This window comes from Bidens hawaiensis, unplaced genomic scaffold (genome assembly GCF_021521415.1).
Source record: "Bidens hawaiensis isolate Kalapana, Puna unplaced genomic scaffold, B.hawaiensis_p1.1 tig00004685_1, whole genome shotgun sequence".
Taxonomy (NCBI): Eukaryota; Viridiplantae; Streptophyta; class Magnoliopsida; order Asterales; family Asteraceae; genus Bidens; species Bidens hawaiensis.
This window is the reverse complement of record NW_027491287.1, coordinates 883705-910817: the sequence shown is the minus strand read 5'-3', so window position 1 is coordinate 910817 and position 27113 is coordinate 883705. Positions and strand designations below refer to the sequence as shown.

Below are 27113 nucleotides of genomic sequence, written 5' to 3'. Positions count from 1 at the left end.
GCTCTTTTTCTAAAGCTCGGCTCGTGAGTTGTTTTTCAAGCTCGAGCTCGGCTTGGGCTCGACTCGTTTATTATTTATTAATATATCTGCATACTTTCTTAATTATCTTTATGTATTTTCGAAAAAAAATGAACCTAAGGTTGGCTGGAGCTCGTATAGTACCTTAAACGAGTCTGCCCGAACGCGACCATGCAATGTGAAATCGTTTCATATAAGTTCAAAAGATGTAAAACTTAAAAGTTCACAAGGCTCATTAAGGCTCGACGAGCCTAAATGAGTTTCCCGGTTCCCATACAAGGCTCGAGCTCAGGCTTGATAACTAAACGGGCATTATTTGAGGCTCAGGCTCGAGCTCCATAAAGCTCGACTTGTTTCGACTTACGAGAACTCAAGCTTGAGGTCGGCTTGCTTTTAGCTAAAGCTCGAGCTTGGCTCGTGAGCTGTTTTTTCTAGCTTGAGCTCGGCTTGGGCTCGACTTGTTTATTAATTATTTTTGTATATTAATAAAAAACCTTAAATGAGCCTAAGCTTGGCTCGGGCTCGTATAGTACCTTAAACGAGCTAAAGCTCAGCTCGAGCTTGACCGTGCAGTGTGAAATTAATACATAGAATTTCAAAAGAGGTAAAACTTAAAAATTCACAAGGCTCGTTAAGGTTTGGCGAGCCTAAACGAGCTTCCCATACAAGGCTCGGTTGACCTGTTCAAAATATTTCTCAGGTTTATATGCATGTGAAAAACCCTGAAGAGATGGAATCTTCTATGATTGAAGCCGGCGCACGGTCGTTTGTTGTTAATTTTCTTCAAGATTATATTGCTACTGGAACTTTAATGTAAGTCACACTTTAATGCAGGCTTACTGTCTATTTCAAGCATAAGTCTATTGTCAATCATCTAAACAGATAATGCATGCATAAACATGTTTAGAATTTATATATATATAAATCAACACACACGATCAATAACACTCGCATTATCGCATATACAAAAATGTAAGAACTTAGAAAGAAACAAGTTCAATGTCAAATAGGACCAGAGCATCTTACAAGTTACAGTCCAGACGCATTAGACCGCTAAACATCAGTCAACTCTGTCTAAATCTTCCATGGACTTTACTACATGTTTACCTTGTGCAGTTTGATTGAAGATGGAGGTACGGTGTTCACCTTTGAAGGAACCCGAAAGCAAACTTCGTTAAAAGTGTCTTTAGAAGTTCACAATCCCCGATTTTATTGGAAGGTTAATGCTCTTAGTTTAAATTTTTCCTTCCGCTTACAGTGTAAATACGCCTTTTTTTAAGAGTTTTTTGTTTACTCTTGACAATGTTTCATCGTGTTAAAAACTCGTAGAGTTTCACAAAAGCTAGTTTAGGTCTTGCTGATGCTTACATACACGGAGACTTCTCTGTCGTTGACAAAAATGAAGGCCTTCTGAATATGTTAATGGTATGTTTTTGGTTGATAATTTGATATCCAAGTAGCTCCTTTTAGGCATGTAAACAAACCGAATAGTGAATTGTTCGTGAACCATTCGACGGGAAGTTCGTTTATGTTCACGAACAAATTTCTTTTGTTCATTTAATTAGACGATGAACATGAACACCATGTTTCGTTCGTTCATGAACGTTCGTTTATGTTCGTTTATTTATGCGCATTTGTCCATTTACATATTAATAAAAAATAATTAAATAGTATTTGTATTTTACAAATTATATGTTACATATTAATAGAAAATAATTATATAATGTTCATTATGTGTGCGTTTACGTTTGTTCATATATGTTCGTTTATATTTGTTCAATTATGTTTATGTATGTTCATGAACTGTTCATTTAGAATTTTAACGAACGAACATAAACGAACACGAACATGTTCAATTTTTAAACGAAAAAACAAGAACACAAATATTTGTCCGATTAAGTGTGATCCATTTACAGTCCTAGTTCCTTTTCATGGTTCCTTATTAAATTTTTTCCTGTTTGCAGCTTTTTTCCTCAAGGTTTAGCAAAAGGTAATATTTAGAGCTTCCATACGAGTAATTCATATGTTGCAGGGTTAATATTTATTCACAATGCTAAAGAAATACGTTGTGTGTGGCTTTAGACGATGGTGGACGCCAATATTTCTTACAGCATCTGCAAAGTATTTCTATAATTATGTTGTGTATGGCATTAGAGACTGGTGGACACCAGTAGTTCAAACACCACCTGCAAAGTATTTCTACAATATTATGAGGAAATATACTGTAACTCAAGCGGACGGTAACATTTCTGATGAGCACTATGATCTGGCATGTGAAAGTCCTCTTATCATCTTGATACCGCCTTCATAATTCATGCACCTTATTTATGACACTTATAATGTCATCTAATATATGGTCGTCTCGTGTTTTAGAGTAACGAATTCTTTTCTCTCATCTTGGATGAAACCATGTCGTACTCGTGTGCAATATTCAAGGTTAGGATCTCATAAGATTATGTTGTTTTGTTTTTTTGTATAACGCTTTTTAAATGGATTACTTCCAATAGAGTGAGGATGAAGACTTGAAAACCGCACAGATGAGAAAAATATATTCGTTGATTGAAAAAGTGAGTGTTTGCATACTAATACTTTTTTTATAAAAAAATTTTACATTAAGCAAACTTTGTGCTGAAATGTTTTTTTTTTTTTAATCTGTGTAGGCAAGAGTTGATAAGAACCATGAAGTGCTTGACATAGGATGTGGTTGGGGGCTTTTGGTATTGAACTAGTTAAACAAACCGGATGCAAATACACCAGGATCACCATCTCGAAAGAGCAAATCGAATATGCAGAAAGTAAAGTGAAGGAAGCTGATTTACAGGTAATTAGTGCTTATATGATTACAGAATACAAAAATAAAAAAAATAATAATAAAAAAAAGAGAATTACTTTTAAGTTATTACATAGCTATAAGATCTTTTTGTTTATTATGCATGAAATCTTTATTGCAATTAACTGATCAGAACCGAATCAGATTTCTACTATGCGACTATAGGCAAATACCTGACACTCGCAAATATGATAGGATAATAGGCTGGTGAGTTTCTTCAAGATGATGCTTGTAACTTTATTACAACAGATTATATATATGGTATAATCTAAGCAACAAATGTCTAAATTTTCAGTGAAGTGGTAGAACATGTTGGCCATGAACACTACGAAGAGTTTTTCGGATGCTGTGAATCCGCATTGGCAGAGGATGGGATTATGGTCCTACAGGTATCAGTTTCATCAAATATTAAGTTTCATCAGCAGCCCTAATGGAGGGTGACAGATAAATATATATACTATTATTGTCATTTATATATTTATATAAATTTACTTAGATCAAGCATATATTAAGCAACTAAAATCTTTGGAATACTTTTAGTTCACAACGGTTCCAGACGGAAAGTATGACACGTTCAGGAAGAGACCAGACTTTATGAAGGAATACGTGTTTCCCGGAATCAACCTACCTTCAATAAACAGATTAACATCAGCCATGGCTGTATCATCCAGATTATGGTCAGTGTGTCATTGGGAGTAGGCCTGTAAACGAACCGAACGTTCGGTGAACTGTTCGTGAATTGCTCGGCGGGAAGTTCGTTTATTTAATAAACGAACGAACACAACAAAATATTTGTGTTCGTTTAATTAAACGAACGAACATGAACACATGTTTCGTTTGTTCGTTTATGTTCGTTTATTATGTTCATTTGTCCATTTATTTATGTTCGTTTACATATTAGTAGCAAATAATTAGAGGTGGCAAATGGGTTGGGTTGGGGCGAACGAGTCATGGGTTGAAATGAGTCATGGGTCAAAATGAGTATGAGTCAAAATGAGTTTGGGTCAACGAGTCAATTAAAAAAAGGGTTGTTTTGGTTTGGGTCAAAATAGGTTAGGATCAAACCGGGTTTTGAGTTTTTTTTTTTTTTTTTTTTGTGAACGAGAATAACGGCGGAAACATTTTAGTTTTTTTAGATTTGAGAAGTTTTTTATTAAGATCAAAAACCCTCAAAAAAATATTCAAAAATAATAATAAAAAAATTATAACTCAAAATATAAATCATAAACAAAAAAAGTAAAAACACTAAAATGTTTCATACGTTTTCCTCGTTCCATAAAAAAAAAACATCTAGAATCGAACTGAAACTGAAAGAATCGACGAAAATGAAACAAAGAAACAAAAAGCCAAAACCAGACCACATCAATCGAAATCGAAAAAAATCAATTAAAACGAAACTAAAAGAATTCAAACCGAACAAAAACAAAACTGAAAAAACGAACAAAAACGAGTCCGGAATCGACCAGAAAGAAATAAAAGAAACCAAAACCCAACACGTCATGGGTGAAAACTCGTGTTGACTTGAAACCTGAACCGAACCCGTTCCGATCTGAAACCCGTTTCGTGCCGAAACCTGTCATGTACGAAAACCCGTTCCGATCCGAAACCTGTTACATTTCCTTAGGACACTAACCCACATCGACCCATTTTGACCCGGAAATAAAAGAATGGAATTTCAAATGACTCATTTTGACCCATTTATTTAAAACCTTTTACCCAAACCAACTCATTTAACATTTAAAACAACTCAAATTGACTCATTTGAAAGGGTTTAGGTCAAGATTGCCACCCCTACAAATAATTAAACATTATCTGGAAGAGTTATCTACTTAATGGTTTTTATATTTGTTCATTTGTGTTCATATGTGTCCGTTCATGTTTGTTTATGCTTATTTTATTTACATTTGTTCATATATGTTCATTTATGTTTGTTTATCTTTGTTTAGTTATGTTCATTTATGTATGTGGACTGTTCGTTTAGATTTTAAACAAACGAACATAAACGAACGCGAACATGTTCATTTTTTTGAATAAACGAACACGAACACAAAATATGTGTTCGATTAAGTGTCCGTGTTTGTTTAAAGTTAAATGAACGAACGTGAGCATGCCCTTGTTCGTGTTCGTTCGGTTTGTTTACAGCCTAATTAGGAGATTGCGGTGTAGATGACCAGTTCTTCATTCTTCTTTCTGACTTTATCGATCAAATGCTTCACATTGCAGCGTGGATCATGTGGAAAAGTTAGGAACAAATTATCCCAAAACACTCAGATGCTGGAGAGCAAACTTCTTGAAAAACCAGAGGTAATTAAATTATAGAAAAATAATAACTTTTTTTTTTATCAAATGTTGTTTCAGTTCACGAGTTATATTATATGTGTACTCGTAGCGAAATCCTTGCTTTGGGATTCAACGAAGAATTCATCCGTACTTGGGAATACAATTTTGATTATTGTGCTGCAGGCTTCAAGTTAGGGATAGTTATGAACTATCAGGTACTTCTTTGCATATTTTCTACATCACAAGCAACAAATCATCATTCTTTTTCCTTCTGTATAAGGGAATTTAGTTATAACATATAGGCAATACAAAACCAATTTTAAGTAGATTCAGAGACAGATCCAGAACTTTTTACTCACGGCCGTCACCATAAGATTCTCTTCTCTACCGGTTACAACTAGGGATTCCAATTCATGATTCTTTTATAAAAAAATTTACTCGGATTTTTTATATAGATATCCAAAAACTATGGGGTCAATGGCGGATCTAAGTAGGGTCAAGAGGGTCCATTGATCCCATAACTTTTTGATTTTTACGCGCGCGCGCGCGCACACATATATATTGTGTGTGTGTGGCTAATACTATGTAGAAGTTATATGGGGTTTCTACTTAAATTTGGTTGAAAACCTCGTTTACACAATTTTCAACCAAATTTTGGCTTGGCTCGTTTACACAATTTACAACCTCGACTCGTTTTGACTTACGGGAGCTCGAGGTCGGCTCGTTTCGAGCTCTTTTTCTAATGCTCGAGCTTGGCTCGTGAGTTGATTTTTCAAGCTCAGGCTCGACTCGTTTATTATATATATTAATTAATTTATATAAGTTTTTAATTATTTTGATATATTTTGAGAAAAATCTTAAACGAGCATAAGCTTGGCTCGAGGTCGGCTCGTTTCGACTTTCGACCTCTTTTTCTAATGCTCGAGCTTGGCTCATGAGTTGTTTTTTCAAGCTCAGTCTCGACTTGTTTATTATATATTAATTAATTTATATAAGTTTTTTATTATTTGATATATTTTGAGAAAAAACTTATCGAGCATAAGCTTGGCTTGAGCCCTGGTAGTACCTTAAATGAGCCAAAGCTTTGCTTGAGCTCAACTATGCAGTATAAAATTAATAATTTATAGTCCAAAATTGGTAAAATTAAAAGCTCACTAGGCTCGTTACAGCTCAATGAGCCTAAACCAGCTTCCCATACAAGGCTTAAGCTCGGGCTCGATAACTATACATGCTTTATTTGAGGTTCAGGCTTGGCTCAAGCTAAAAAATGCTCGGCTTGTTTCGAGCCTTTATCGATCCGAAATTGAGTAGTTCGTGGGCAGCTCGCTCGTTTGCATCCCTAGTTAAAAGTGCCCCTATATAGATATATAAAGACATTTATTTTTACTAAAAGCTATTGTAGTCATTAATGGTTGCTAATAATTACCATTGCAATACTTTGCTTACTACTGTTGATTAAAGGTTGTGTTCTCGCGGCCTGGAAGCGTTAGGGCCACACCTGGAGGTCCTTACAAGGTCATCAACTCATCGGTCAAGCTTAATGTTAATTAAACATGTATATATTTTACCTATGTTGTTTGGGTCACATTTCACATGTGCACCTTCCAGAACTTTAATAACTCGTTGCGTGTAAACAAAATAATTCACGATGGCTTTGGCATGGTCTAGTGTTTATAGTAAGTTGATGTAGATAGCCTCCAATTGGCGACGTTCTTATTAAATGTATTAAACGTTTGAGGGTCGCCATTGTTATACTAAGTAAAACGAATGCGGAAAAAAATGGGTTGCTACTATTTGTTCGCAAGCACTCTTATCTTTACAGGAATTTTGACCCCTTTGGCCTTTCACGACTAGCGTGTGGCACGTAATGGGGGGATTACTTTCCGTGATACAATGAAGCGTTGTGTGTACAATTTCAATCAACTTTGCAAGTAAAGCTATAACGTGAACAAATTGGTGAGTGTTGCATAGAATTTTGGATACATATACTTTACTAATATAGCAAAAAAGTGATTGTACTAATCTATAAATGAAAGGACACAATATTGAAAAGTTTCTTAGTGGTTTTTTGACTTTTTCAAATTCCCCTATCTTTTTAAAACTGATTTTGCAATTGTAATTTATTTTATGTTTTTATCAATTTATTTTTAAGAAATTCAAACCGAACTTTAATCAGTTTTAATTTTTAGTTTTTATTTTTGTTACATTTTTTTGTGCCTTTAATTTTTTTTTTTAATTTGTCTGGTTTCATTTATTATTTACTATTTTTTTTTCTTTTTTGCAGCAATTCTTATTATTGATTTAATTAATTTTTTTAAAGCATCTTGAGAGTTTTATTTTTTTTCTTGTTTTAAATTCGTTATGTTTTTTTTATTAAGCTAACCATTGGTTTTGTCAATTTTGTGACCATTTAATTTTAGATTGTTAAGTTTTTAACTATTGTTAAAAAAAATTGGTATATTTTGCAACCGTCTTTTCAATTTCAATATATGTTATCTTAAAATTGCGGTTGATTTAGGGTCATTTATTTTTATTTACTTATTTTTTTGACCAACCAATTTTATTGAAAATTAAAGAATAGCAAGAAGTTAACCAACCAAACACCAAAACACCCGCAAACAACACACCCGAGTAAAAGATTACAATCAAAAAGAAAAGGAACACCAAGTTTCGCAATCTACCTCCACTAATTTTCTCCTTATGTTTTTTTCTTTTAATATTAGTTTTTTTTTAATGTACTATTGTACTAACTTTTATATTTAGAAAACGCTCGTGTCCAAATCATCTTTATGTGTTTTACAGTAATTTTGCCACCAACTTGCGACTAGTTTTTTTTTTGTTTATTTATTGTAATAACCGTGACCAATTTCATGAGACAAATATTATTATTCATTAATATATATTATTACATATATTAATTTACAAGTTTCTTCTCACTCACACTATCACTGATTCACTATATTTGATGCTATATTTTGTTATACTGTTGGCTTCAAAGACAAAAACTATACAAATCTCTTTTCAAAACATTTTTGTTTTGCGTGCATTTCTCATTTGACCACCAACTTCTACTAGTTTAAAATTAATTTGCAACCGGCCATTTTTCATTTTTATAAAAAAAAGTTATGGCGACCATTTTATTTTATTTTCAATTTTTTTATATAATTTGCACCATGTTTTTATATTCTAAAAGTAATCTAATTACGGACCTGTTTATTTTTGTTAGTTTCTAACCGCAATGTATATATATTGGTGATTGATGCAACTTATTTCGGTCCCCTTTCAACCAAAATGTGGCTTAATCCTCGTGATGTTGAGTGCTATTAGTTGCTATACAAGTTTGACCTTTGTGACTAAAAGTGTTAGATTAGTTGCAGCCATATAAAAGTAAGATTGTGAGCTAGCTATGATACCAATTTGACCTTAATAAGTGCAATTTAAGTGTAGGAACACAAAGCTAAAAAGTAAAAACATATATGGATAATGTTAAGCATTTTCTGTAAATGCTAAAAATAACTACAATTCATTCGTGCATGTTTTGATACAAAATTTAGTCCTAAAATAAATAAAACGCATGATTATATATTAGTGTTAGTTTCAACCATTATACTATCAACCAATCAAAATTTTTAACTTTTGTTTCATTTATGTTAATTATAAGTTTATGACTATAAAAAACATATTAAGTAGATCGCAAAGTTACACATATGTATCATGCAGGTATCTTTTATATATACACACTAGTTATTATCCCTCGTATCACGGGGGTTGTTTTACATAATTTGTTTCAAATATTTTTATATTTTTTTGGATTTTAATTTTATACATTATAAGAAAATTAATAATATACTTAAGGATTGATTTACTTAGGGTTTGATGATAAAAGAGTTTCACAAATATATGAAATCTTATAACACAGTTTAAAAGTTATCTGGGTTTGGTGAGACCCATAACACTTTTATTTTTTATTATAAAATTGTTTCTTAACTATAAATAATATTTTTTTAAAAAACAGTTGGATAGTAATTTTTATTATATCCCTATTTATAGGATTTTCATATCAAATATTTGATGAGATTAATTTTTAATTTAATGAGATGTTATAATCCGTTTAAAGACTTTCTGGGTTTGATGAAACTCATGAAGGGTCAAATGCATGAGAAGCCTCAATTTATAAATAAAGCAATCTGATGCTTGAAAGAATTTAGAAAACAACCAGAGAGCTTTTAAAGGTTTCGTCTATATATATTTAAGATTCTTTTTCTTTATTTTTGGTGTATAGCCTCTAAAAGGGGCCTTTAATATTTTATGATGAGATAAGAAATTGTTGCTAAGCAATGTTCTTTTTCATCTCTGGTGTTCTTTGGAAGACAGAAAATCCCATGCTACGTTACAATACCTCGCTCTTTATACAGGAGCAACTTTGGCTGAATAATTTGTGTAGTGTTAACGACACACTTTAATCCTTTATGAATGTTTCCAAACAAGCACAAGCTGATCGCCAAATGTCTCTTCTATTACGTGGACTGCCTGGGAGCGAGGCTTATTCAAGGGATGTTTTTTATTTACATTCACGGCTTTTGGGAAAGAACTGCTAAATTAAGTTCTCTTTTAGGGTAAAGTATGACCGTTTTACCAATAGTTGAAACCCGATCGAGAGACGTTTCGGGTTATATTCTTACTAATGTTATTTCGATTACTAATGGAAAAACATTCTTATCTTCCGATCTATTTAATGTCGGAAACCGACCCGCTCTTAATGTGGGTATCTCTATTTCCAGAATGGGTCTACACCTCAAATTAAAGCCTTAAATAGAAATATTAATGCTGCAGAAAAAGGAATGTCTAAAACAAAAATAGTCGTGTTGAGTGGGCTATTAACTCCATATAAATGTCTTGCATTATGTACCCCCTCAACCAGTCAAGGAAACCAAAGTGAATTTGCTCCTTCGGGTGTTCTTCGGGTCGGTGAAAAGCGAAGGTACCTGCTTTACTAACTTATACTTAATTCTAATAGGTTATGGATTACATGAGGAAGGAGTGAAGGTAACTTCATTTGTAAATCAAACCTTGTATATTGAATAATGTCATATTATAGTATCTTGTGGATAATTGGTTTAAGATTAATTAGGGAGTCGAAGGCACATCAATACATCAAAATATGTCTCACAAGTATTTTTAATGTGTTGTAGGCGGGTATTGTTGCATCAAACATCATGCTTAATAAGAGTGATGAAATTCTAAAGAATCCTAAACAGATGGTACCCTCTTTGATGGAAGCCGGTGCACGGTCGTTTATTGTTAGTTTTCTTCAAGATTATATTGCTATTGGAACTTTAATGTGAGTCACACTTTAATGCATGCCAGATTCTTTTATTTGTTTACTATCTATTTCACACATAAAGTCATGAATCATCTCATAGGATAGTACTACTTAGTTTCTATGTTTGGAAAACATGCATTAGTTTCCTTGTGACCTATTTCTTTCAACACTAAAGGAAGGTGTATAGGCATAAAAAAAGTTGAGAAATGTAGGATTTGTAGTTTGGAATAGCCGTTAATATTTAACTGAATCGTGTATATTCATCATTCTAGGATTGCTCCCACTAAGTACGCTTAACGATGGAATTCTCCTTTTATCCATAGCTAAAGTACCCAAAACACGTTAATATTGTTTGAGGTCGCCCATTCCTTATGAGCCCAATATCTCTCATGTCCACAGCTAATATGTGATTTGCCTAGGTTATTACAAATACATCATCCCAATTAATGATTCCACCGTCCTCGGAACTCAGTCTTAGTGACGTGGAATTCAACTAAGGTGTAGGATTCGAATGAAGTTTAACAAATACCGCAACTCCATTATATATTATTATATTTGTTTTTCCAACTTCACATGAATATTTTTTTAGAAATTTTGTTTATTTTCTAGATCATCCATGGACTCTTTTAAGAAGTTTTTATCTTTTGCAGTTTCATTGAAGAAGGGGGCACATTGTTCACTTTTGAAGGAACCAGAAGAAAAAGTTCATTAAAAGTGTGTTTAAAAGTTCACAGCCCCCAATTTTATTGGAAGGTTAAATCTCTATTGCCTTTATAATCTCTTACAATGTCCATATCTTTTTGAGATTTTTATTCTCACAAAGTTAACATAACATATATTCATATCCACATCAGGAAGCATGTTACCTCCATTACTTATGTCATACCTTGTATAAATGTTTTGTCATGCAAAAAACTTGTTGTAGATTGTCATGAAAGCTGAATTAGGTCTCGCTGATGCGTACATAAAGGGAGACTTCACCGTTATTGATAAAAATGAAGGTCTTTTGGACATGTTTAAGGTATACTTTGTTTAATAATATCCAAGTAGTTCCTTTTCATGGTTCCATACTAAATTTTTTTTTTCTGGTTGTAGCTTTTTATTGTTAATAGTGATTTACAAAATTCAACGTTTAAGAAAAGGTAAGTGCAACTTCCTTGTCACTAAATATATAAACATCATATGTTGCAAGGCAAATATTTCTACATATTAATCAAACACATTGTGTGTGGCTTTAGAGGATGGTGGACACCAATATTTCTAACAGCAGCAATCTCAAATGCAAAGTATTTTTTTCACCATTTTATGAGGAAAAATACCGTTACTCAAGCACGGAGTAACATTTCTCGACACTATGATCTGGCATGTGAAAGTTTTCTTATCATCTTCAATATCTTTTTCTACATTCATGTATATTTTTCGTGGACATAGTTGCCATCTTCGTGCACCTCGTTTATAACTCTATTACTTTACGTGTTTTTGTAGAGTAACGAACACTTTTCTCTCTTCATGGACGAGACCATGACATACTCGTGCGCAATATTCAATGTGAGGATTTCAAAGATCATACTGTTCCTTCTTGTTTGGTTTTCAAGTAATTAGTATAACAATTTTTGTTTGAATGCTTCCAATATATGGAGTGAAGATGAAGACTTAAAAACGGCACAAATGAGAAAAATTTCTTCCTTGATTGAAAAGGTTAGTGTACTTGCATCCCATTACATCTTTTTTTAAAGAACAAGTTTCACTAGAAAATGATAAAACACTATGACATTTGTGTTAAAATGTATCTTTGAAACTTGTCTAGTGAAGAGGTAGGTCCCCGCAAAGCCCAGTTGGACTCGCAAGACACACCTTGATGGGGTACGTCTGCGCAAAGACCAACTGGTTCCGCAAGACCCACCATGCTCAGAGAGATGAAGACCTTACACGCAGTAAGCCAGCTGTTCCCGCAGGAAAGCCTCCCTTGGTACAGTACCCTGCCTGTTCCCGCAGCTATGGGTACAAGCTGAGAAGGAAGGCTACCCGCACTAACAGTAAAGCTACACGCATAAGGCACTAACTCTTAATACTTCAGCAATGTCACCTGAAGAAGGAATGAGCAAGGCGGGAATATTCCCGCCCAAAAGAGCCAGTCCGTATGCTTCTGGAAGATCTTTTGTACTATACCTGCCAAGGTATGGACAAAATAGATAAGATCTGACCAAAGCAGCCCATGAACCAATCACAGGGTGACAGCTCACCGACAATAGTACGAGGAGGAGCATGCTCCAGTACAAAATGTCACTATCAGCAGCTGCCTACCCACCAACCCTCATCGTGGCACGTACATAGCCTGTAGTTGGTGGAAAAGGAATAGTACACAGCCGGCCATGTCACTATCAGCCGCTGCCTACCCACCAACCACCAGCATGGCACGTACGTAGCCCACAGTTGGTGGAAAAGGAATATTATACAGCTGGCTGTACCTACTTGGAAACCTATCTTCGGCTATAAATACTCCAACACCTTGGAACGGTATCAAGATATCATCTGATATTATCTTATCTTCCCTAGTTATTTCTCTCAATATACACTTATATTCAGAGCAATCTAGTCTGATTCTCACGCCGGAGGGTGGTCACAAGGAGGAACCCCCCCCCCCTTCTCAGTGACGAGCTCACGGTGTCTGTTTTGCAGGTCATCAGAAGAATAACCATCTTTGCAGGACCTAACCGTCGTGGGAAACATCTACTTAACCCTAAGATTATCCATAATCCGCCGGGGTCACATAGTGTTTCTTCATTGGCGCCATCCGTGCATAAAAGCTAGAACTAATTCTTTTTCAGTTTTTTCAAAACCTCTGGAAAGATGGTTAAGGTTACTCCGATGCCAAGGCCAACGAGTGACCAAGAAACTCCGGTAACCACAATCCCAGCTACTGGGGGGAACACCGGCGAGTACACAATTTTTACGAACACTACCCCGGTTACCCAAGCCGGGGCAAGTGCAGTAAACAATCCTTCACTGGGATTCACCGATACCCAGTTGGAGAGACAACAGACGAGGCTCCCCCGCCAAACACTTGATCAAGTTAAAGCGTGGGCGGAAGCACGTCAGAAGGAATTCCAAGCTGAGTTGGATGAACGCTTACGTTCACTCCAATAGGCTGACGATTTCGGAAGCACTCGACAACAGCTCAACATGAGCAATGAGTGCGAGTACTTGGACGATGATTGGGAGGAGTCCGACAGTGACGCAAACCCTCGTCGTAGGGCGAAAGGGAAGCGCAAGGAAACGGACTTCCAACCGAGAAGGAATTTTGGAGAAACCTTCAAACCAAGGAACGCGGGGGGAAACCCACGTGACTTCTCCAAAACCTTTAGACCAACTGTTGCAAATGCGGGAACGTCCAAGTTTGCAAGGGACATTGCGGAAGTTATCGCCCCGAAGAGTGCCAAACAGATGTCCAACATCGGCACTTATGATGGTATATCCGACCCAGACGATCACTTGAACAGATTCATAGCGGGGGCAACCGTCAGCAACTGGACGGAACCCACGTGGTGTTATATGTTCCAGATGACGCTGGTTGGAGCGGCCAGGGCGTGGTTTGATCGTTTACCGGTCCACCACATCTATGATTTGGCGGACTTCCAACACAAGTTCAGCCAGCACTTCAGTCAACAGAGGAAATATACTGAAGAGTAGTGGACGATCCTCAACTGCGTTAGAGAGGAAGATGAATCTTTACTAGACTTCATAACTCGCTTCAACTCGAAGAAGCTGAGTCTGGGCACCATAAGCGAAGATCTTGTTCGCGCCGCTTTCATCCAGGGCGCCGAATACCCAGAGCTTATCCGCACGTTGACGGGTAAAGACGGCATGCCATCCACATGGGATGCCATCATGACGGCGGCCAAGCGCTTTGCCGAAACGGAGAAGCAACTGGGTAGGAATCTTCCCCAGAGTACAAACCTCTACACGCAGAGGACTAGAGAAAACAACGTCCGGACCGCCCGGCAAAACAAAAAGAGGAAGCTAGGTATTTGGCAGTCAAGAGTAAACTTTGACACCTCATCCAGCTCTCGCCCTCTAGTAGGCGGAAGGGAAAACACGCACCCATCAAGCCGAAACCCCCGGTGGACGCCACTCACCAAAAGCGTCACGGAGATATTTGCCACCGAGAAACTCCCATGGCCCAAAGCTCCAATGATCCGGCAGCGACATAACGCGGATCAGAGCAAATCCTGTGACTTCCACGGGACAAAGGGTCACACCACTGAGGAGTGTACATCCTTGAAGGATATTGTTGAAACATTCGTCAAGGATGGAAAACTTACACACCTTGTGGTATCAATCAAGAATGGAGGGAGGAATGATAACCGATATAAAGGCAACGGACGAAAGCCCGTTGACATCAGCATCCACATGGTTCATAGTAACGTCAGAGGAAGAAAAAGACGAACGACAGAACCATGCGCGTGGAAGGAAGCTGAGGTGCGCTTCCCGCGAGTGCCAGGAGGACCCAGCAAAGAAGGCCCTATCGTCATCAAAAGCCAGCTGGGGCACTACATCACTTCCCGCACTCTTGCTGACAACGGCGCCTCGTCAACGGTTATGTACAGGCAGTTCTTCGACAAGCTAGACGACGAAGACAAGGAACGTCTGGAAACGGTCTACGCCTCGATGGAAGGGTTCGATGGCAGCACAAACACCCCCTGGGTATCCTATCTTTCCCCGTCACTCTCACGGACGGGAAACACTCCCGCACAGAAGACGTGGACTTTGTCGTAATGAGGAAGCCACATCACACATACGACATTCTCTTCGGGAGAGACGGGATGGCAAGATTCAATACCGTGGTATCTTCAGTCCACGACATGATGGGATGGCCAACAGCTGAGGGTGTAGCGATGATCACCGGTATTCCCCAGGTATGCATCGCATCTGTCTCATCTAAAACCAAACCAAAGATGGCTAAACCAACCATCACCGAACCAGAAGAATGGGCCTTCAATGGCAAATACCCTGACCAGGCTGTTACCATTGGCCCAACAGTCACTGATCCTACGCGCACCTTACTCAAACGCTTACTACAGAAAAACGCTGATATCTTCGCGTGGACACCAGCTGACATGACTGGTATACCTCGAAGTAAGGCAGAGCATAAGCTCAAGTGTGACCCGGCTTTTACGCCAGTCATACAAAAGCGCAGAGTAATGGGGGCGGAACAAGCTAACGCGTGTAGAACCCAAGTCAAGGAACTCCTTGACGCGGGCATCGTACGCGTTAGCAGATATCAAACATGGGTTGCAAATCCCGTCATGGTACCGAAATCTAACAAACAATGGCGCATGTGCATAGATTTCAAAGACTTAAACAAAGCATGCCCCAAAGATTGTTACCCGTTATCCGAAATTGACCTTAAGGTAGATTCGTTAGCACCGTTTCGCCTTAAATGCTTCTTTGATGCGTATAAGGGGTACCATCAAATCCACATGGCCGTTGACGATCAGGACAAAACCGCATTTCGGACGCCCGATGGCCCATTTTGTTATCAAATGATGCCATTTGGACTTAAGAATGCCGGGTCCACATACCAACGCCTGATGGACAAAGAGTTCCATTCCCAAATTGGGAGGAACTTGGAAGTTTGCACGGATGACTTGGTCATCAAAAGCCCTGAGCCAGAAGCAATGTTGAAAGACATCGAAGAAACTTTCAACACGCTCAGAAAGATAAACATGAAGCTCAATCCGAGCAATTGTTCCTTTGGGATGGAAGAAGGGAAGTTCTTAGGAGTCATTGTTACTAAAGATGGCTTCAGAGCGAACCCTAAAAAGGTCGAAGCCATTATCAAAATGGAATCACCTACTACCATCAAGCAAGCTCAGACACTGAATGGATGACTAGTCGCACTTAACCGCTTTTTGGCAAACCATGCGGATAGGTCGTTCCCATTCGTGTCAACATTGAGAAACTGTTTAAAGAAAACACACTTCCGCTGGACACCAGAAGCGGAAGCAGCTTTTCAGGAAATTCGGTCACGCTTGATCGAACTCCCAACGCTCACAGCACCAGAAACGGGGGAGGAATTAATCCTATACCTTTCCGCCACTGATAGAGCAACCGGGGCAGTCCTGCTAGTAGAGCGAAAAGGCATCCAGATGCCAATCTACTATGTTAGCCGTGTCCTAACAGACGTAGAAACCCGGTACTCTACCCTGGAAAAATTAGTCTTAGCACTTGTACAGGCTTCACGCAGGCTAAGACGATATTTCCAAGGTCACCCAATCACCATTCTCACCAACTTCAAACTTGCAAACGTTCTAGGCAAACCCGAATTGTCAGGACGCCTAGCCAAATGGGCAATAGAATTGGGAGAATACGCGATAAAGTACAAGCCAAGACCAGCCATAAAAGGCCAGGTCTTGGCCGACTTTATTGCAAAAGTCCCCGCTTCGCGAGAGAAAGAGTGCCAGGAGGAGGCTCAACCCTCTCCAGCACAGGACATCGATGATGTCTGGCGACTCTACACTGATGGAGCAGCCAACAACGAGGGTTCAGGCGCAGGGTTGAAACTAACCAACCCAGCAGGCCAAGAATACACTTACGCTATTCGAGTGGATTTTCCAAGTACGAATAACGAAGCGGAGTATGAAGTATTCTTGGCCGGGCTGAGAATTGCGCGTAAGATGGGAGTGAAAAACTTGGAAGCCCACGTGGATTCCTAGTTAGTAGCAAACCAAATAAACGGGACGTACACGGCCGTGAACGACACAATGGCCCTGTACCTCGCACAAGCAAAAACCCTTATGCGCGATTTTAACGATTGTAAAGTCATACACGTCAAGCGTAGCGAAAACAAATCTGCGGATGCGTTAAGCAAGCTTGCATCATTAGCCTTCACCCACTTGGGAAAAGACATCCGCATTGAACTCCTTGGAGCACCATCAGTCCCGCATAAGGAAATCTGTGTCATCCAAACCGGCACAGAAACGTGGATGACACCAATAATAAATTACCTTGCGGCGGGTATACTACCAGAGTCAAAAACACAGGCAAGAAAAATACGCTGTAAAGCACTGAACTATCAACTCATCGATGACATCCTTTACAGACGTAATTTTCTTGGCCCACTCCTAAGATGCGTGGACAACCAAGATGCTGGCTACCTCATAAAGGAAGTGCACGAGGGCATCTGTGGAGTACACGCAGGTCCACGCGCTATTGTAGCTAAGCTAAACAACGCGGGATACTTTTGGCCGGGGATGCATACGGATGCGCTGGCATACATCAGAAAGTGTAGGTCTTGCAAACTCTACGCACCCAACATGCATCGCCCGAAGAATGAACTTGTTCCAGTCACCTCTTCATGGCCATTTCAGAAGTGGGCCATCGATGTGACAGGCCCATTTCCCACAGCAGCAGGGAACGTTCAGTTTCTAGTGGTAGCCATCGACTACTTCACCAAGTGGATAGAAGCAAAACCCTTAGCCCAAACAACCGCAAAACATATCAAAAAATTTATTTGGGAATTTATTATTTGTCGTTTTGGACTTCCACAGAATTTGGTGAGCGATAACGGCACCAACTTTGCTGACAAGAAGCTACAAAAGTGGCTGGAAGAACTTCAAATCACCCACACCTTTACCTCAGTGGCGCACCCGCAGGGTAATGGTGAGGTGGAAAGAGCAAATAAGAGCATCGTCGACGGCATAAAGAAAAGACTCTTGGAACACAGATCCGGCTGGGTGGACGAAGTTCCCCACGTCCTTTGGGCAAACAGAACGCTGAAAAAGGCAAGTACGGGAGAAACCCCGTTCAGCCTCACTTATGGCACTGAAGCCATGGTCCCGGTCGAAATTGGTCTACCCTCACCAAGGGTCTTGACTCAGCCAGAAGACAATGATGCAGAAAGACGGTTAGACCTTATGCTAACCGAAGAACGCAGAGACTTAGCCGCAGCGCGTGAAGAGAATTACAAGCGACAAATGCAAAAATACTACAACACGCGGGTAAAACTCTACAACTTCAATGTAGGAGACTACATATTGCGTAACAACGAGGCTTCGAACCAAGAGCGCCCAGGAAAGCTGGCCCCGGTCTGGGAAGGACCATACATTATCAAAGAAGTTTTGGGAAAGGGCGCATACCGGCTCGAAAGGCTCGATGGCACCCCCATCCCAAGAACATGGAATGGAGCTCAATTACGCAAATGTTACATGTAGATCAATTCCAAACTTGTAAAGAAAAGGCCTAGAGCCACTTCTAATGGAAATGATTCTCCTTTATCACATTGTGTTGATAGCCTTACCTTTATACTTATGAACTTTCCACACTGATATGCCGGTATTCACCGCATAAATAAGTGTGAAATAAGTAAGTCGTTGCGTGTGAAAGGCGGCAAAACCCGCATAAGCATAAAAACGGTAAAAATTTCTAAGGAAAAGATGAGGAAAACCTTCACGCAGGTCAGATATAGGTAAAGTTTAGCCATCCTACTAAGTGAAAGTGACGGTCTTACCCGCACAATCACGAAAGAGGAAGCAAAACTTTAACCTATTATCTGTCACGTTGAAATGTTAACTTATCCAAAGTACTCAAGAAATTGCTAAGTTAAACTAAAATATGTGTGAAAACATATAAGGTTTACAAGGCAAGGCATTAACAAATAATTTATATTCCATCAAAATTCAAATATTACAAGAATTGTTGGGCATATACCCGCATACAAAAATATAAATCTATTCTAACAGTGGGAAGGGATCTAAAGGATCAAGCTTCAGGACCACTCCCGCTTGAACCCGCACCATCAGTTGAGTATGGCGGTTTAAGAAAAGCCTTGAGAATAGCTAGCCCATCATCAACAGCAGCAATCTCGTTCACCTTCCCCACCACCGGATGCGGGAAGGCAGCATACTGATTCACTGCTTGGTCATAAGCAACTTCAGTATCCACGTCATAAAGAGGGAAGTTGGAAGGCGGGATGCCTTGTTCAACAAACCCTAGACCAAGCAGGAACCCAGCCTTTTCCCCATCCTCATGAGAAGCGTTGAGGGCTGCGCTCATAGCATCGTCATAGGATGTGTTCGTGAGAACCCAATGAACAACCTACAAAATAAAAATATATTAAAAACTTTTCTAAGTATAAAGAAAATAGTGAAGAAACTACGGAACTACGCATACCTGCGATAACGCTTCTCGTAGAAGCCACTCCTTGGTGACCAGAGCCTCATGGAGGGCAGCTTGAGCTTCATCACGGGCGCGTTCGGCTTCATTTTTAGTAAGGTTGGCAAGCAACACATCTTTAGCTGCAGCCTCTTCAACGCCCTTCAGCTTACGCTCAGTGTGGTCAAGCATGCCCCTCTGGTCCAAGATCTCTTGGAGCTTCTTGGCGTCTTCCATGGCCAAGGCATCATGAGCCTGCTGGAGCTTCTCTAATCTGGCCTTAAGTTCTTCAACTTCAGTGCGTAGAGGCTCAGCAACAGCTTCAGCCTTGGTGGCCCTTTCGGTTGCGTTCCGTGCAGTCTCCTTAGCCAACCTAAGCTGTTCGTTAACAGCTTGGGTAGCCTTGGAACGGGCCTCGAGCCGGGCCTGAACTTCAACCTCGAGGGCCTTGAAGGCCTTTTCCTTCTCCGCAGCAATGGCGGCAAGTCTACTGTTCTCCTCCCGGATAGCCCGCGCCTGAGCCACTTCTTGGCTACGCGCCGTCTTTAACTTGTCGTTTTCACGACAAAGCAACTCGACGCGCGGCTGCATCCGGGCAAGGAGAATCCGAAGCTCATTCGTCAGCCTACCCTCCTGGTAGCTAGACATGGCTTCCTCCAACGCACCACTTGGGGCGGCGTGGCGTGCCCATTCGACACAATCCGCAGCAGTCCGGAGGGTCGTTCCCCGGCGGATACTCCACCGAGGAGCGTACACCTCGTTGGAATCACGAACTGCAATAAAAAAAACAGTTAAAAAAAAAGATGATAAAAGGGATAAGGCCAAAATATCCCCACGCACCTGTAGGGTCGACAACAGGTCGATAGGCACCAAACCCATCACCTGAACCTAAAGGATATCCATCCAAAAGGTCAAGGAGATGGGAAGGAGGCAAAGATAGGCTAGAAGCCCCAACCCTGAACGTACCTGAGGGACCGGCCGTAGTCGCCGGCGCCGGAGGAGGCATTGTAGAGGCCCCTGCGATAGAAACCAACGGAGGTGAACTCACTGGAGGTGAACTCACAACCGTGGCCGTCGCTGCGAAAGAACCCGCAGGAAAAACCACCGCCGGCTCAGTGAAGGATTCCGTGAAGATGGCACTGATAGCCGGCGGAGATGATGTTACAGTTGGAACAGTTGCCTCAACGGGATTAGCAACTGAACCAATGCTGCAAACAGGCGCAGCCGCCTGAGTCATCGCCTCGGGTAGGTTGACCAAACCTACCGTCATGGGTCCAGAGATGCTCATTCCCGCTCCACTCTGGAATGCGGTTGCATCCACGCCTGCACGAAGACAAGATATATAAGTATAATGGCGGAAAGATATGCAGTTAAGCTGAATATAATTTATACTTACGAGTTTTCTTGAGCTTGAAGGTTCTGACAGGCGGGGACGAACCCGATGGAGCCGGCCTCTTCATGCCGGTCACCGTCGTCGTACTGGGCTGCCCGGAGGTGACAGCTGTCTCAACCTCCGGAACAGTGGTCTCACCATCACCAGGGTTCCCCACTGCCTCCTCGCTCTCGGTCTCCGAGTCAGACCGGTTCCCCTGATCGGCAATTGAGGCAACCTTCGACTTGCCCTTCGCGCCAGCAGCCTTCTTCCTCACGAAGAAAGGACCATCTGCGGATTCCTCATCAGAAGATGACAAAATTAGAGGAATTCCAGCAGAGGTTTGAGCATGGAGAAGGTGGGGGTTAAAGAAACCCTTACCTGGCCGCGTAGCGCTCAGAATCTCGTGGCCTGGCAGGTAGACCTCCACAAACCGATCCGCCGTTTGCTCCAGGATGGGCAACTCGTTCTCATCAAGAGCACGAGTACCCAGCCGAGCGGGACCACCGCTCTCACGCTGTTGCAGAAGCGACTGCAAGATGTTTCCCTCTGAAAATAAAAAGAAAGAAATGGTTAGAACAAAAACCCTAAATTAGCAAATAATATGAAGCATACCGTAAGGGATAGAGTTCAAACCGTATTCGAGGACGATGGGAATCTGTGGCGCCTCTACCCCAGTACCTTTCCACACCTGGCTCATACCGAGCATCACCATCACAGACTCCGCAAATCGGTAAACCGGAGTCTGGATCCGGGAGATCTTGGTAAACCATTCCGCCTCCTGGTAGTTGGAGGCGTGAAGGTTGGGGAGTGCTCTCCCGTTCTTGAATGTCATCGCAATAGGGACGACACGGGCAGAGATATAGAAGAACTCCCGCTTCCAAGACCGAAGACTGCGCTCGGTAGCACAGATCTTCAAACCCATGATCCGAGTGACCAAGGTGTACCAACCTTGGATGCACCTCCAAGAGTAGAAGGTCATCAGGCGGTCGACGCAGGGCTCCACACCCAGAATGAGGCACACCCATTCAAAATGGCGGATCTTGGCGATCGCCATTGGGTGTACCTCCGTCAAGTGTACACCGTGTTTCTCCAAAACACGGTACACAAACTTCGTCAATAGGAACCTGAGATTCCCATAGATGAAGAATGCAGCATACACCCCTATCTTGCCCTTAAGGGCATCGTACACCGTCTGGTGAGGCTCAGGAAACTCAGGCTCGAAAGGCTCGAGCATGAACTTCTTGACGATGTACTGATAAAGGTCGACGGAAAGAGCACACTGGCACTCGCCAGCAGTACTCTTATCGTCCTTGTCAGAAGTGGACGTTGGGTTCTCGATATACACGTCGGACTCTTCGGCGGTGACTTCTGGATCGGGAAGGGAAGACATGTTGGGGATGGAAAGAAGAACGATTTCAGGAGAATGCTCGACAAAAGTTAGAGTATTCGCCGGAAATCGCTTAGAAGAAGAAGGAAGTGAAAGTGTGAGTTGAGATGCATCCCCTCTCCCTTTATATACTTATCGCAATGAATGCGATGAATTTAATGCGGAGAGAGGAAAGCGCAGGAGCAATGAGAAGATGACACGTGGAAAGCAAGCTGGCAACAGCTGTCGACAGGACGCGTGCCGTAAAATTCGCGCCCACGCGCCTGAAAAGCGTCTGGAATGACCATATAATGTCACGTCGCCATAACGTCCTGCATGTCCTGAAACTGTCAGAAGAAACCGTCGGAAGACGCTAACGTCCCTTCAACAGTTTGGACTGTTCTTATCCTTTCACCAACTCTTCGAATTTCAAAAAGACTCAAAAATAAGAGGGAATATACCCCCTTACCTTGGGAAGTAAAAAACCATAAGACAAGTGCGGGTACAGTGTCAAGGCGAAACCCTTCACATACTTAGCACTTGCACGGAATTGAAGCCAAGAAGGATCTTATGGGCCGTGCTTGCGGAAAGGGAAATAACACCTCCGCATAGCGGGAACGTTGAGAACTAGCTTGTTTGAAACTTCAAGGCGGAATTGGTGGTTTAACATAACTGATCACTATGTCCAAAACTACCAAAACCTCGTGGAGAGCCTATACAAGTGAAACTCAACGCTCCCGACTTGCGGAGAGGTTAAACACCTACACGCATCATAACCAAAGATCAGGCAGAAAAGTCGGGAATTTCTGCAAGTGACATTAGGAAAACCGCGGGAAGAATCCCCACGGAAAACCTTAAAAAACAAAAACCTCTTTCAAAACCCCTTGCTTAAAGTCCAAAAGTTCACCTCACTAATTCATGAGAAGAACAATGGACTGGGGGGACTTGAAGAGGTAGGTCCCCGCAAAGCCCAGTTGGACCCGCAAGACACACCTTGATGGGGTACGTCTGCGCAAAGACCAACTGGTTCCGCAAGACCCACCATGCTCAGAGAGATGAAGACCTTACACGCAGTAAGCCAGCTGTTCCCGCAGGAAAGCCTCCCTTGGTACAGTACCCTGCCTGTTCCCGCAGCTATGGGTACAAGCTGAGAAGGAAGGCTACCCGCACTAACAGTAAAGCTACACGCATAAGGCACTAACTCTTAATACTTCAGCAATGTCACCTGAAGAAGGAATGAGCAAGGCGGGAATATTCCCGCCCAAAAGAGCCAGTCCGTATGCTTCTGGAAGATCTTTTGTACTATACCTGCCAAGGTATGGACAAAATAGACAAGATCTGACCAAAGCAGCCCATGAACCAATCACAGGGTGACAGCTCACCGAAAATAGTATGAGGAGGAGCATGCTCCAGTACAAAATGTCACTATCAGCCGCTGCCTACCCACCAACCCTCATCGTGGCACGTACATAGCCTGTAGTTGGTGGAAAAGGAATAGTACACAGCCGGCCATGTCACTATCAGCCGCTGCCTACCCACCAACCACCAGCATGGCATGTACGTAGCCCACAGTTGGTGGAAAAGGAATATTATACAGCTGGCTGTACCTGATTGGAAACCTACATTCGGCTATAAATACTCCAACACCTTGGAACGGTATCAAGATATCATCTGATATTATCTTATCTTCCCTAGCTATTTCTCTCAATATACACTTATATTCAGAGCAATCTAGTCTGATTCTCACGCCGGAGGGTGGTCACAAGGAGGAACCCCCCCCCCCCTTCTCAGTGACGAGCTCACGGTGTCTGTTTTGCAGGTCATCAGAAGAATAACCATCTTTGCAGGACCTAACCCTCGTGGGAAACATCTACTTAACCCTAAGATTATCCATAATCCGCCGGGGTCACATAGTGTTTCTTCATCTAGGCAAGAGTTGAAAAACACCATGAAGTTCTTGACATAGGATGTTGTTGGGGGACTTTTGCTATTGAGCTAGTCAAACAGACCGGATGCAAATACACCTGCATCACCCTCTCTAAAGAGCAAATCAAATATGCAGAAAATAAAGTGAAGGAAGCTAATCTACAGGTAAGTGCTTATAAGATTCATTGTCTTCCTTTGATGATCGAGTTCTCTAATGCAATTAATTTTTCAGGACCGAATCAGATTTCTACTATGCGACTATAGACAACTACCCGATACTTTCAAATTTGATAGGATAATAAGTTGGTGAGTTAAGTAGAGTGTTTCCCATGCTTTTAATTTCTTCTTGACAATATTAGTACTTACAACAAGAAATGTCTATTTTCAGTGAAGCGATAGAACATTTTGGCCATCAGTACTATGGAGAGTTTTTTAGATGCTGTGAACGCGCATTGGCAGAGAATGGGATTTTTGTCTTACAGGTATCGCCGCTCAATAATGAAGTACATTATTGAAACCATCAAATATGTTCTCCTGATCAAATTAAAGTGCTCAAGGATTGAATCGATATGACTCAAACGATAAACTAACACACAAGAAACAATAATTTGGTAACTCCTAATATTATCACTCAATGAAAATATAACTCAAAAACCTCTATTACAGTCGATCCTATATATGAACCCTAGCTAACTCGGTAACATTTATTTATAATGCTAACACAACTTTACAAACTAAATATTGTTTATATTCGTTCTTATGTTTAATAATACGAATTTTTATTTTTATAAGTTTTCAAGAATATTAATTCAATTCCTTTGGAATATCTTTAGTTCATATAAGTCCAAGATGGAAAGTACGATGAATTCAGGCGGACACCAGGCTTTGTTAGAGAATACATATTTCCAGGAGGTGACGTACCTTCACTTAACGTATTAACATCAGCCATGGCTACATCATCGAGATTCTGGTAAGTGTTTCGTTAGGAGGTTAATATGTTTTGTCAGTATTCTTCGTTCTTACTTTTATAGTCATCTAAGATGTTATCAAAAATTGCAGTGTGGATCATGTGGAAAAGATAGGAAAACATTATTACCGAACACTTAGATGTTGGAGAGCTAACTTCTTGAAAAAACAAAGGTAACTTATAAAAAAACATATAATATCTTCTAATCAACCATTGTTTCATTTCATGAAATTTATGATTATGCTTGGTAATTCGTCGGTTGTTTATATTATTTTTTTTTTAGCTTTCAATTCTGCAGGTATTTTATATAATTTACTATAAAACGATTACAATAAAGTGGCAGGCAAACGGGCAACAAGCTGCGCCGCAACCCCCTTTATATTATTCCTAGAAAAATCCTTGATTTAGGATTCAACCAAGAATTCATCCGTACTTGGGAGTACTATTTCGATATTACTGCTGCTGGCTTCAAGATGGAGACACTTATGGATTATCAGGTAAGTTGTCCGGTTAGAATATATAGTACGTATGTCTAAACTAGTTAGAATGTTGCGTCTAAATCAACTACAATGTTACATCTAACAAACAAATTACGTCTTTCCAAGTTGTCCTATGATTATAATGGTGTATTCTAACTATTACAACGATGCACCTAAAAGCATTTGTAACTGAACCAATAGATATGAACCAGCCTACATGCAATATATATTATCATCCTTACAAAACACAGAAACATCACAATTCTTTGTCTTTTATTGTTATTTTTGAAGGTTGTGTTCTCAAGACCAGGAAACATCAATGACATACTTGGAGATCCTTAATTACAAGGCGCTAGCTCCTGCTTATTAATGAAAAAATATGTATTTTACCTGTGCTTATGTACCTTCCAAAAGGTTAATAACTTGTTTCATGTAAACTATATAAGACGTCGATCACAGTGATGGCACACGTCTAGTGAATAAGCTCCTTTGTCTATTATTGTGCATCTTATGTATTAAAGTTGAGGTGAACTAGTATCTCAACAGTCAACACATATATTACTATATATATAACTAGGATAGAACTCGTGTGATACACGGGTGGTTAAAAAAATAAAATAAAACGTTAAATTTAATACTATACATAATAACATATCTTATAGATTCATAAGATATAAATATTTTTTTAAAGATACATAGATTATTTGTATTTGTATTTTAAAATAAATCAAAATGGAAGGTTATTAATCTATACCAATTAAGAAAAAGAGAAAGCTAACATCAATTCATCATAGCTAATAATAACCCTTCAAATGGGTACATATAGTTTTGAGTAATAAATTTAGCAGCCAACTTGCCTATGACACGACGTTAGCCACTCCCCCATACTCGGCTTATCCACTAGACCTTGAAATGGTGTGTTGACGTTTTAATGCACCATAAAACGAGGTTGCTTTCTAGGTTAATGACACTCCCCATACTCGGCTTATCCACTAGACCTTGAAATGGTGTGTTTACGTTTTAATGCACCATAAAACGAGGTTGCTTTCTAGGAAAATACATTAACCGGATACGAATTAGTAAGAATCCGGATATCTCCTCAATCAGCAGCATCAGAGTGGGCGACAACACAATTGTTCAGAGAAGCTGTTATGTGGATCCAGTAATCGATCGTGGCTCACATGGAGCATTCATTGTTGCTCTGGCTAGACTATGGTATAAAATGTCATAGTAAACAAAAGCGTTTTCCACATCAAGCTGATGTATAGGCCAATACCATGAGATAACCAATGACAGTACAGTCTGAATAGCGTCTAGTTTGACAACCAGACAAAATGTTTTGGCGCCAGAAATACCAACTGTCTAGATTATTCGTTAACTACAAGACTGTCTACGT

At 40.2% G+C, this 27113-nt stretch overlaps 2 pseudogenes across 2 annotated transcripts; both read left to right on the top strand.

Annotated features, from left to right (window-relative positions):
- The first annotated feature begins 743 nt into the window (after positions 1-743).
- On the top strand, positions 744-6774 carry LOC143627627 (uncharacterized; annotated as a pseudogene). The gene is made up of 14 exons (XR_013152625.1): positions 744-831; positions 1135-1237; positions 1348-1443; positions 1983-2008; positions 2101-2287; positions 2392-2454; positions 2526-2585; positions 2679-2839; positions 2982-3055; positions 3144-3237; positions 3389-3525; positions 5072-5152; positions 5238-5343; positions 6590-6774. The product of XR_013152625.1 is annotated as an uncharacterized LOC143627627 (transcript).
- Positions 6775-9751: 2977 nt separating this feature from the next.
- Positions 9752-26163, top strand: LOC143627493 (uncharacterized; annotated as a pseudogene). The gene is made up of 16 exons (XR_013152604.1): positions 9752-9893; positions 10146-10174; positions 10321-10469; positions 11102-11204; positions 11377-11472; positions 11547-11593; positions 11690-11813; positions 11937-11998; positions 12089-12149; positions 24275-24436; positions 24504-24577; positions 24660-24753; positions 25105-25241; positions 25331-25411; positions 25630-25735; positions 26009-26163. The product of XR_013152604.1 is annotated as an uncharacterized LOC143627493 (transcript).
- The last annotated feature ends 950 nt before the right edge of the window (positions 26164-27113 follow it).